This window comes from Drosophila melanogaster, chromosome 3L (assembly GCF_000001215.4).
Source record: "Drosophila melanogaster chromosome 3L".
NCBI lineage: Eukaryota > Metazoa > Arthropoda > Insecta > Diptera > Drosophilidae > Drosophila > Drosophila melanogaster.
In genome coordinates, this window is record NT_037436.4 from 7,289,831 (window position 1) to 7,302,724 (window position 12,894).

Genomic DNA, 12,894 nt, shown 5'->3' on the forward strand with positions numbered 1-12,894 from the left:
TTTGCGCAAATGCAACAGAAATTCAATTAACTTGCTGGATTTGCGGCTATCAATTACAAAGGTTTGCCATCAAAACATGCTGCACTTATGGCGGATGCGAGAAACCTTTGGACCATCGTTCTTAAGAATAACCAGTCAGGGGGAAAATCAACAGAAGATCTCAAGAGTCGAGCACTTTCCACTTTCCGCAGAAACATTAATGCAAGTTTTGCGTACTGTAAGGAATGTAATTAAATATGGCTCGGCTTTCAATCGAAATTTCCATATGTAAGAGGGTTTCTTACCCTGCCAGCTTCATCGCATGTCTAAGGGGACCATGGAATGGCCAATTAAAACTATCAAATTACGTATAAGCCTAGCGAGGCGTACGCAGGCTGCCTAATTAGACGCAGGTCTTGAACAAAACTCAAGTAAGGCATCTTACAAGGTACACTCAAACAAATAAGCTCAAAATTTAACAATACTGATTTTGGCGTTAACTTTATTGCGTTTGGTAAATTATTGAAAGTAAATTTATATATGCAAGACTGGTTACTACTGTAAGGTATACTGTAAAAGAATTTTTAAAATATATCAAACACTTTAAATTTCTCTCAGTGTCCTCCCACTCCCAGAGGACACTGGATCCATCCATTGACTATATTTGCGGTTGGCGCAAAAATGTTTCCGCCAATGAGGAATGTGTGGCCCTGGAAATTGGAGGCGCGTCACACACATACGCATGCATAATTAATGTGCCTTGTATATCTATGTGTGCGTGTGCTTGTGTGTGTTTGTGTGTGGTATGTGTGTCCTATTTCGGCTAATTGTGAAGTGTGGCCAAAACCACGGAGTGGCTGAAGCGACACACACAGGCCGAGTCAACGTTTAATTGTCGCCTTTGATATTGCAACAATTTGAAAGTGCCTGCCGCTTGAACACTCCTGCCACAGATGCTTTGGCCGCCTTTAATTACAAATTCCAAGCATGCTTGGCTTATTCAAAATCGATGGGGAAATTACGCCTGCATTTGTTCGTACTGGTTGTGGCCCCAAAACTAAGTACAAACTTTCGATAAACTCTTTATGCTGCTAATTAATGCATAGAATGGCTGAAATTTGTGAAGCACTGGCCAAGCAACTTTTAGGAGTTTTCTTTTGAATTTTTCGTTTTTACTCTAATTTGGATAAAGAGCATAAGACTTAATGAGTAAAAAGTCAAAATTTCAAAATTTTGTACAAGTCTTAAAATTGTGTGATGAAAAAACTTCTAAAGCAGTAACTATGATATCCATTCCCGAATTCATCGATTTCTCATTTTAAGAAAAGACTCGCTTTCTTATAATTTCTTTTATTACCATTTTTAAGGTCCCTTTAAATTTGTTTGATTTAATAATTTGTTATACTAATTGGCCTTTAAGCGTTTAGAACCCCCAAAATATCTCTCCCCTTTCAATTTCCAACCCACCTCTTGACCATGTGCGCTGAACTTGAAAGTCACCTTGCCTTTGTTTGATGCGTTTTTTGACGCCAATCAACGCCATGGGGAGTGCTAATGGTTAAGATCCCCCCAACAATAAATGTGTGTATGGGTCTAGCAGCGCTTTGTTTGGCTTTGACATGTCAAACAGCGAACAACAAAAGTGGGGGCAAAGGAACGAACGCAACAGAACGAAGATGTTGCAGTAGCACCAGCAGCTTCCACAGCTCAACATTGTTGCAAATTACAAGAAAATCCAAAACGGCTCAATGCACAACATCTCCTGGGGGCATAAGGGGTGATTCGGGGTTGAAGGTTGAGGGGGGTGGGGGCATGACAGACTTGAGGGGTGAGTGGGGCGAAGATGGGTTATGGTTCTGCCAGACGTTCAATGTTTCCAACTCGTTGAGCTCGGCTTTAAGTTCATTTTTACTGGGTTACCAAAGGACCATCATAAAAATTGCTTTTCAGCTTCTGCTTCTGCTTCGTTCTGTTCGGTACTGTTCTGGATTTTTTCTCCATTGGCCTTTATGCCGACCGGGTTTATTGTTTGCTTTCATTGCGTTTTGTATTAACCCATTCCCGTTTGCCCCGTTCAAAGTACAAAGTCTGCAATTAAGGGCGCTGCGGCTTATTTACGAACTTGGCCGGCGTACGCGGCGTATGCGCAATGCACACATCGCGTGCGGAGCAATGAAAATGTATTTTTGTACTGCACATTCAGGCTTTTGTTTGCTTAAATGCTTGGTAATTAAAACGTGTTGGTGCCAGTGGTACAGTGCGGAATTTTCGCAAACTATGTGGGATTTTTGCTAAGGTCAGGTGCATTCTGGCACTCGAAATGCCAGGCAGACTTAAATGGGAAACTAATTTCGCACAATGTTTGCTTTATGCTTAATTATTATCACTAACGTTGAAATGCAATTTGGCCAGCAGCATTATAGTCATCTTAATGTTTTGGTTAACTAACGTTTAAGTTAATTGCTTAAAGCGAACTGAATTAAAGTTTCTCTGAATGCAACAGTAATTCCCTTGGTAAAATATCCTTTAACATTTCTGCGACAAACCATTAGCCGATTGGCGGCGAAATTCCGCTTAAAGAGGGGCTTGGTTCGTGCCCAAGTAATCTGTATTTCATTCCATTCGGTTTTTATGATTTATTTTCGTTAAGGACCCTTTATTTTTGTTGTGTTCGGCCCTCATATACATTTTTCATTATTCTGCTTTTCACATATATATTGGCCATGTATTTTTATGTGACGAAATGCCTGATGGCATTCGGTTGGCACGGCGATGTCAACAGAACGTTAAGCGGGATTAGGACCGCCGCTTTGCGCTTTTGTTTTTCCGAATGTCGCCAACATCATCAACAAGGTGACATAAGAGGAGTGAACAAATAAAATCCAAAAAAAAAGAACGAAGGCACAAGATTGCGCCTCACATTCTAACGCTCTTAACGTGGCCATATTTTGCATATGGCTTTAATGGCGGCTTAGCAGCGTAAAAATAGCAAAAGTCGCTAAAACGCCGGATGACTGGATGTGTGTGTATGGGTGGTGGCGAAAACAAGGCCAAGACAAAGGAAGATACTCGCACAAAAGTGGCTCTTGTACCGACAGCTTTGTTGTCTGGATGCCACACGCTGCTCGAGGCAGCCAAAATGCGCAGGAAACTTCGGCCCAAGAAAGCGGTGGAAAGTTGCTGAGTAGGCAGGCAAAATGGGTTAAGGATGGGCGGATGGTCCAATTGCTACTGTCAGCTGAGCAAAGTTTTTAATTAAAATAACCGAGCAATAAAACAGCGCAACGAACGAACACACACAAACACACACATTCGCTCACAGAAAAAGGGAGCCATGTTAAATGGGAAATTAGCAGCGACAACTTCTCCTGGTCACATGCATAACGTATACGCCATGATGGCCGTGTCCTGCGACGCAATTAAAATTTAACGGCACCCGACGCATTTCGTTGCCTATTTCTTATTTTGTTTTCCATTCAACAGTACGTCCTCTGAATATTTATTGTGGCAAAGGTCAATGCTATGGCCTTGAACCCTTTGCCCCGTAACCACGCTCAAAGAGACCACTTAAAGGTCTGAAATTTGCGAGGGCTTCACGCTTGGTCAGACAATAGCTAAACCGTCGTTGGGACTCATTAAAAAAACATAAATCAAGCCGCACTCCAACGGCCTGCAGTTAAAAGCTATCGCAATGCATAATGAAAATTGTCCGAGCGAAAAACAGTATTTCGTAGTAAATTGAAATTGCTCGGACAAACTTGGATTTAAGCAGCGATGTGCGGCGGGAAAATGCAAAAAAAAACAACAAAATTCACAGCTTGTCAGGGCGGGAAAAGAAAAAGCGTGATGATGCGTTGGCGTGCGGCTCGCAGCTCTGCAGCAAGATTGATTGATGACATGACGTCAATTTGCCAGAGCCACTCAGTCTCGGTCCTCCTGAAAGCTCCACCAGCATGAATGCAAAGGGATCGAGGATCCAGGACCCAATGTGGACAACCAGGGGCGTGACCAGCGACATGGGCCTCGACCATGGCGATGACGATGAAAAGACAATGAAAAAGGCATTAAAACTGCGGTCGGACCGAAGGAAAATATTATCACTCCTGGCGGGATGAGGGATGATGTGCCACACGGGGGCGTCCTTGTGGTGCATGTTATGGCCTGTTTGTGGGCGTGGCATTTGAATATAATAATAAACACAACTAAGCCCCGTGGAGCTAACGAAGTTGGGTGTTGTTTTAATGACGCAGGTCGAAAAAGTAGCAAAGGCCAAAGGAAAACATTTGAGAATAGAATCAATGTAGAATGTAGAGAATACAAAACACAGAAGTATAACTATATTTGATAAGTCAACGTTATTACAACGTTAATATATATGTTTCAATTATGAAATCCTTCAAATCAGCATAGTTTTTCCAACAATAATCTTTTAATTCACCCGCACTAATGAGATAATTCCATCGGACTTCCTCATTTTCCTGTCCATTACCAGCAATCATTATAATAACGATAACTCCGCTGTTTATTATCCTCATAGGCTAGCGTTATGCATGATTAATAAGGTTGGCATTTGTTATGGTTGTTATCCCTCCTCTTTCGTCCCGTGACTGCCATCAAAATTATGCATAATTGGTGTCACTGTCACCCAGACCGGCATCCCACTCGTTTCCCAACAGGGACAAGGACAACGAAGCCCTGGGACCATCGCACCCATGCGGCGACTATCTCAATTTAAAACAAAAACATTTCGGCGCAGTCGAGAGACACATTCCTGCGGGTGTTTAATGAACATTTTTCCACACACACACACACCTTGAAAATTATGCAAAAATAAATTAAAGTTTCATGTGGGCAGCCCAACAACTTTACTTTGTTGCCACGCTCAAAAAAAGAAAAAAAAAACCGAAAGAAAAAGACCTAGGAAGCCCATTAAATGCGAAATAAAAACCCGTACCGTAAAAATGAAATTTTAAACACATACCGTTGGCGCAAACAATTCGATGGCACGAGAAAGAGGGCATCATCAGTTGAGTTGAGTTGAGTTGAGTTGTCCTTGCTGGGGACTATCGAGTCTACTACATCATGCGGGGCACGTCCGCTAATGCTGCGACTGCAAAGATAAAAACCAAGATATAAAGCATAAAAATCGGCCCGGCAATTACTTCAAGTGATGGCTTTCTAATTTAGGGCTTAATTTGTGTGGATTTAAGGCGCGGTGCGGTAGCAAATATTTTTTTAAGCCCGGCCATCAAATGGCGCCGAAATACAGGCGCAGACAAAGGCACCGTGCAGGTAAGAAATTCGCAACACTTTATGGACAGCCGGGCCAAAAATACCGTGATACCCTTCGGGCACGTTACGTATACGCCCCCAAATGACATGTACATAAATTTAATGCTAGAAATGCTTCGCTCGACACGACTCGACCCTGTGTGTCTGTGTCTGTCTTATTTTCGTCCTTTTTTGCCTTTTTTGGCTCGCGCACACACATACACACACCATCTTATTCGCTGTCGTCGCCGTAACATTTCCGCTTTCGGTTGCATGAGTATCCGTTTCCGTTTTGCTGAGGCCACGCACTTAACTTGGTCCGCCATTCGTGTCCAAAAATAAAGTAAATTAGAGTGCGCGACTCCCAGTTCGAGTTCGTTTTTTATGCCATTAATTGTGTTTGCCTGTTTAAGATTGAGGGTGCTCCTCGAAGGGCAGCCAAAATCCATGTTTGATTGCCTTGGCAGCGGAAAGATTGACGGAATGGGATTGTAGGATTGTCGAAATTGGAATTCGGTGGAATTCAAAGCGGCAAATTACTCAAATGCACTACATTTCTCTGATACTTTTATAGCAATTGGTGAATATTTAATATTTCAAATATTCTTGAAATTAATTCATTCCCATTTTCAAAACACAATCTGAACGCAATTGGAATGAAAAGAAATAGAAATTCAATCTGCAAATGGATTTCATATCCATTATGATGTAGGCTTTAAATCTATAAATAATTAAGTTGCCAGTTTGTATTTTGCGAAAATTCGCAATAAGCATTATAATAAAGCTTATATGTACATAAAATACTAGTATTTATAAAAATATTGTTTACTTTCAATTATAAATGCGTAATGCAATCTTAATCGAGTTGTAATTGAATTATTCAAGTGCCAATATATTTATTTGATTTTTCTTTACCCTGCGGCCACAAAATCAAATATGAAATTCATTTTATGCAGTTTTCTGTTCAAATCAAATTAAAGTTGCATCTTAACACTTTTAATTACATAATTGATGGAAATTGGCTCAAGGACTTAGAGAATCCCGATGATCAAAATAAGTCAGTGTAATTAATTTCCTTTCGCAAATCAAATCAAGCATCTGTTGTGAATATTCATGTGCTAGCTGAGCTGAGCTGTCTGAATATCCTTTTCATATAACCCATCACAATGCTGTCAGAGTTCGGATTTAAAGCTTGCGTTTTGTCCTTGGCGAGAAACGTTTTGCATTGGCAACTGAAAAGTCAAATCAATGCCACAGGCAGAGCCGGCATGACACAAAACACAAATGCAGGACAATAATGTGTGTTGCTGTTGCTGTTGCATGCTTCGATGTTGCTGCTGCAGCTTGGTTGTCCCAGGCAATTGCACATGCCGAAGCGAATTGGGAACGGCTGAAAGTGCTCAGCAGGACAGCGGACCCGCAGGGCAGCAAAAATAGATAGCCCGTTGACCAGCTCACTTGGCCCTGTTGGGCGAGAGGGGGAAGGGGGTGGGTATAAGGCACGAGGCAGGACAATGCAAATGGAAATGTGCAACGCAGCGCGGCATACAAAGCGGGGCTACAAAACGACAGGACTGTCAAACTGACGACCGCCCTTTTAACTGGACTCTCGCTGGACTTTCACTGGACGACTGGCTTTTCCACGACGGGCACGATGGCATCGCCGATGGCCATGTGCCACTGCCAGCTTTATTTGCACTAAAAGCTTTTGTTAATGGTTGCGTCAATATTTTGCCACGCTTTAATAACAGTGAAAACCGGCAGCGAAACCGGAGAACCAAAAAACGGAAATCGCAAAATGAGAAATAAAATCGAAAACGAAAAAGAAAAAGAAAAAAAAAAGGGGGGGAAATACAAAATGAAAGCCACAAAAAGCGCTAAATTCACTTTCTGCATTTGACGAATGGATTCGAATGCCAAATATGAATGTAACCCGAGTCGAAATGGGAGAAACCCGGCACAAACCACATAAATTCATTTGGCATGCTAACCCCTTTTTCCAGGGTCATACATACAATTTTTGGCAACATCTAACCAAGTTGCCTCTCGCAGCCTTTTCACTCTACCAGCCACCATTTACACAATATAAACGTGGCACGTACAATCATTGCACATACGGATCGTCAATATTCGCACATACATTTCGGATGGCCACGATGGCTAGGATATTGGCATTTCAAGCACGTAAAACATCAACGTATAAATACAACAACAACAAAAAGCCAAACAAGAACTCGACTCGCCAAGTTGAAGTTGAGCCTGTCGAACAGACGGCAAAGAAATGGCATCCGCCGATCAAAAGACAACACAATGTGCCGCAAATGCGATGCCAAGGCGGCGCCACAACATGTTGAATTCGTCGAATCGAACACGTAGGCGGGTGACTGATTGGACTACAAGGATACAAGGATGCGGAGTGCATCCGATTGGATGCTGGATTCGCAGTTGCAGACAGCGAACGCTTGAGGATTCATTGAACTGGAGCACAGATTGAAATTGCAGCACCTTAAGTTTCGAATGGGGCCAATTTATTTGTAGCAAGGAGAATGCTGCTTTCATTTATAACAAATTAAAATATTTTATAAAATAAAGGTAACTTTGCCTTGCCCGAATTTTATTGGTATGTCAATGTACTTTGCTAAACTATGGCCGAATGGTCAAATCCCCTGGTAAATCCCCTTAGACATTTTGTGCTCCACCTGTTTTATTTTTTTCTCCTTTGAAGGCTATGGCATATGTCAATATTTAGAGCTCTCCGATTGTTGGTTATCCTCTTTAGCCGGCTTTTTTTCTACCATTTCCAATTCGGTTCTCTGTTTGCTACGCTTTGGGGAAATTCAATTTGTTATAATTTGAAAATTTCATTTTTCGTTATGTAAATTCGCTCGATAAGCCACACAGAGACGAATGAAAAGAAAATACAAGGAGAACACATGACCAGGCCAAAAAAAAAGAAAAAAAAACATGGATGAGGTGTGGCAGAAGCCAAGGAGTTGCTGCCGCAGAAAACCAATTTTGTGGCAGCTTAAATGTCAATGGCATTCATCCACGATTTCTCGGTTATGGCAATCGGTATTAGTTGCTGCCACCAAGTGTTATAGTCGCTATATGCTGTTGGCTATAAATAGAGCGGCACGTTTCGGTTATTTTTAGCCTTTGGGGTGGACAAAAATGGGGCGTGTCGTGGTAGCCTTAAGGCTTAGCCATAAAAATAAAGTTTTGTTTGGGCAGCTAGAAACAAATTGCAAACAATAAAGCGACAGGCATAAGGTCCACCCAAACACACATCCTATCCAAGCTCCCCAATCAGGTGCCAAAAACTTGAGAGTTTTCCTGCCTGGCAAATTGTCAATGAATCGCCCTCTGGGAAAGATGTTGTCCATGCCACCTCAATCGATTGTTTTTACCTTTAGCAAAGTTCTTCGTATTTGCTTTTGTTAATGGCGCCCGTTCTTGTTGTTGTTTTATGCTCATTGATTCGAGCATCCAGAGTCGTGTCCTTGTTCAAGTCGCCTCTGCTAATTTAATGAAATTCGATTTCATTGTCTGCCACACATTTGCCAAAATGACCGTCATAAGTTTTCCCCAACATGCCCATGCCAAAGGAATAATGTTTATTATTGGTTTCAATACTGTGCATCATGGCGTATGATTAATGTGCACAAATCGCGTTAAAGCCTTTCACAGACCTTCGAATATAACGTAATCCACTGCTGGCTTTTTATGGACTCCGAACTTCTATCTGCCACATAAAAAGATACGATTATTATTACGATTGGGATGTGCACAATTGCGAGCAACGAAAATATCTGAAAGCTAAAGGGAATTTTCGCTCAATAACTCAATCAGATTTCGACACACGAGATACACACACACACGCACACACACACCAACTGGAGGATTGAAACATTTTGATACATTGCCCAAGCCAAACGAAAAACAACAACCAATTGATATACTATAGAGACCAAAGGCGATTGAGGATGTGTTATTTAATACCCTAAACGAAGCACCAAAAATGAAAACATTCAAAAGTGGCTATATCTGATATCTGTATTCATTTAATTCTTTAACTCTGACGTTGTTGAACAAGAGTCCTTCGGCAAAGCTGGCCCCTTTAATTTAGCCCATTTCAAGGAGTTTAAACTTAAAAACTTTTACAACCTCGTTTGCCTGCTCGCAAACTTTAAGACCATTTTGGTGTAAACACGACTCTCCCCAGCGAATAACAAACATCGTAAAAACGTCATACTACCCACAGTTAGTGTAATAAAAGCGTGTTACCTCAACTCTCCTTTCGTCCATATCACGTATATATATATTACAAAATCGATGAATCAAAGTAAATTACCAGAAATAAATGAGATAAAATATGTGTACGCTTGTGCTTGTGTTGCCTGAAAATGGAGGGGCGGAGCCCAGGTGAGCTGGTCAGCATTTCAGTTGGTATATTAGCAAACTGGCAGCTTGGGGTTTCCTGCTTTTATTTTCCTTCTTTTTTTTTTTTTTTGATTTAGCTAAGCCAAAAGCGGGACAGGATAAGCCCGACTAGTTGACCTGGCAGCAAGAACAGCGGTTATCGCAGGGGCTTGGCCCCTTGTTAAGTTCTCCTCTCGTTGGTAAATGCCACTAAAAACGGTGTGGTATCACACGTTACTCAAACGACCACACACACACACATACACTCACACCAACACACTTGCCGCAGGAAATTGAAAAACTTGTATATGCTCGACTTCCGTTTCAGCTGCTTTCGAGCACGAGTTGAGTGCACTAACTAATTTAATAAGGCAACGCGACGTGGCCACTTTTAACCAACAGCAATAAGTAGCAAGAAAAATTAGTTCATGATCAAAATGATCGTTTTAAATGTCATCTATATAGAGTATAAAACCATTTCTTCTACCAAAGAATATCATAATTTAACCAGCTTTTAGCCATACAATTGCCTAATGCAAATACATTTTATCCATAAACAAAATCTACAATACTTTTGGTTCTGTGTATTTAGGGCACATGTGCAGGTTACAACCACTGCCCCCAAATTGCCACTCTATTCTTCGTCGAGTTCTTTTGTTGCTCTCTAAACTTGTTCGTCAGAGTAATCATATAAATATTCCTTTGTCAGTGTGTTAGTTGCGATGTGTGTGTGTGTGTGTGAGTGCGTGCCAAAAAACTTTTGCGTGTCGGGTGTTTATTAAAAACTTGGCCTACTTTCACCCTCGCACTTCACAGCCATTTTTATGTACAATACATAAATATTACTTGTGTCTGGCCAGCAAACTGCGATTCACGGCCATTCGCGATGCGTTCGTGTTTAATACCGCTGAATTTAATAATAATCATTTCTAGCACTTTCATGAATATTTCAGGAATTGAATACTAGCAACACCTTTAAATGAGCTTTGCTTGTTGACGACGTGACTTTAATGAGCTCAGGAAACGCCCTAGAGCTTTGGCAGTCAGACAGGGCAGGTGAGCTTATTGTTTTGCCAGGAGCTCCCGGCTGGACTTTAACCAGGAAAATACACTTAAAAAAATGTAGTAAGAACATCACCACATAACATCAAAGGAATCGGTAGTGCTTCAAGTCAGATAGCAATAAAAGCAAATACCCATTTAAATCAATAGAAATAAGCAAATACCCATTTAAATCAATAGAAATATTAGACAACATTTTCTTCTACTGTAACCCCAATACGGACTTAGGGAAACTTAACTGCGAAGTTCCCGCGGGCGGAGTCCACCTATGCACACATCATTATTATTATGTGCCCCAGTTTGAGCTGCCCAGTGGAGCTGGTTCCTTGCTATTTAATTTATCGCCCAGTCGGCTAAATATGTTTGCTTTGCTCGCTCCTTTTGGCTCCACCGCGTCTGCTGCCCTTCGCCAGCTAGCTATTATGGGCATAATAAACTCATTAAAATGCACCGGCTAGGACAACTGGTGAGCTGGAGCGCTGGAGAGCTGTCAATAAAGTCGTGGCCATGGTCCAGTCCATATGGCCGATTGGTTCGCCTTGACGGCTTTTGTGGCCTGCATACGCATACGCAGCGTTGGCCCACGGCCATTCCTGTCCTGAATGGCCATCTACATCGGCGTGTCTCCCCTTTCAGCCGTTGTGTTTACATTTGATGGGCTCAAAGCGCTGTCGTGGTTCTTCGCCCCTCTGTGGAAAATTGGGTCAATGTGCTTTGAACTGATTAGTGTCAGTCTAGTGGCAGTGGCCCGTTTCCTGGCCACAACCTGATCAAGGGCTTTTGGCTTAAAGCGGCCAACACTCGGCGGTTAACTGAAGTTTTGGTCAGCCTCATCACGTCGCTTAAAGCCATATGGTCGCGCACAGGCAGATTTCAGACGATATTATCATGCATAAATTCGGCAACGAAATCGATAAGGACATTGCGGTCCTGCCGAATTGAGGGTGATGGCTCGTAAATTATGCCACGCCCCTGCCATAACGAGGCTAATAATTCAGGGAATAATTCCAGCCACCATTTTCCCTTCTCATTTCTCTTGCTGCTTGTTTATTTGTTTGTTGGTTCTTGGTTTGTTGCTTTCTCTGCATGATTATTTCCTTGTTGATGTTTTGAAGCCCAAGAGCCCAAGAAGGTTTTATATAAAATTTCCTTTTTATTATTTAAACGGGGTAACCTAATCCCTTTTAACAGATTTCTTTATATTTACCAAAAATAAACCTTATTTATAAGTTCTATTATTATTACGTATATTTATTTAAGCCCTGAGACCAACCCGTCGGCAAACTTGAAAAACTTGCAAATTCAATGTTTGTTTCGTCCGATTTTTTCGAAACAAATTTTGTTTGGCAACTTCATTTCGTACCGTTTATTGACAGCGACAACTGACAAGCAATGAATGACAAACGGTCGCCCAACAAAGGCAAATTCAGGCAGCCATATAGCACCAGCACGCTGTAACTTTTTATCAAGTTATTAACTTATCTAATTCGATTATGGCCGTGAGCGGGTGTCGCTGTGTGCTCCGTTGTGTATGTGTTGCTGCCTTTTTGTCTGTGTGCCTTGTGCAGGTCCTGGAGATTCTGGTGGCAGCCTATTCGTGTCAGAAGCACCGGCAATGGCAATGGCAACGTTTACGTAGCAAGCAATTCAATTAGAAATGCGGTAGCAACGGCAGAAACAAAAACAACACTCAAAATGGCTGCCTAGACAAACAGAGAAAATGAAAAGGACAAAGGCAACGGAGCAGCGGGTAGAGGGGCGGTGCGGGGGCGAGGCGATTGTTTCAGCGAAAGGACGACTGACAGACAGGCTCTATCAAAAAAATGGTAAGCAACAGACTGGCAGGCAGACAGCCAAGGACGCAGCACTCGCGACTCGTTTATGCGGAAGCTGCTTTACGATAATGGCTTAAACGGTCTGGAAGTGATTCCAGAGGAATCACAGGATATTTGCCATTACTTTTAAACTACCTTAATTATTGCTAATCTAAAGATCTCGATACTATATCTTTTCGATTAAATGCAAATAGTTGCTATTGACTTTTTTTAAGTATATTTTAAATGCGATATTCATAGCAATCTTTTGAAAACCAACAATAATAAGTGCGCCGCACAAACATCTCCAAAAACACATGCTCTTTAATGGACAACCATTTGCCTGCTC

The 12,894-nt window shown here is 41.7% G+C and overlaps 1 protein-coding gene across 2 annotated transcripts in view; it reads right to left on the reverse strand.

The window, feature by feature from the left end:
• The window catches only part of unc-13-4A, a 46,705-nt gene that overhangs the window by 23,639 nt on the left and 10,172 nt on the right, over window positions 1–12,894 (reverse strand). For both annotated transcript variants that reach the window (NM_001274575.2, NM_139839.5), the window contains exon 3: window positions 4,961–5,089. The gene's annotated coding sequence lies outside the window, so the exon portion shown is untranslated. The remainder of the gene's footprint in view (window positions 1–4,960; window positions 5,090–12,894) is intronic.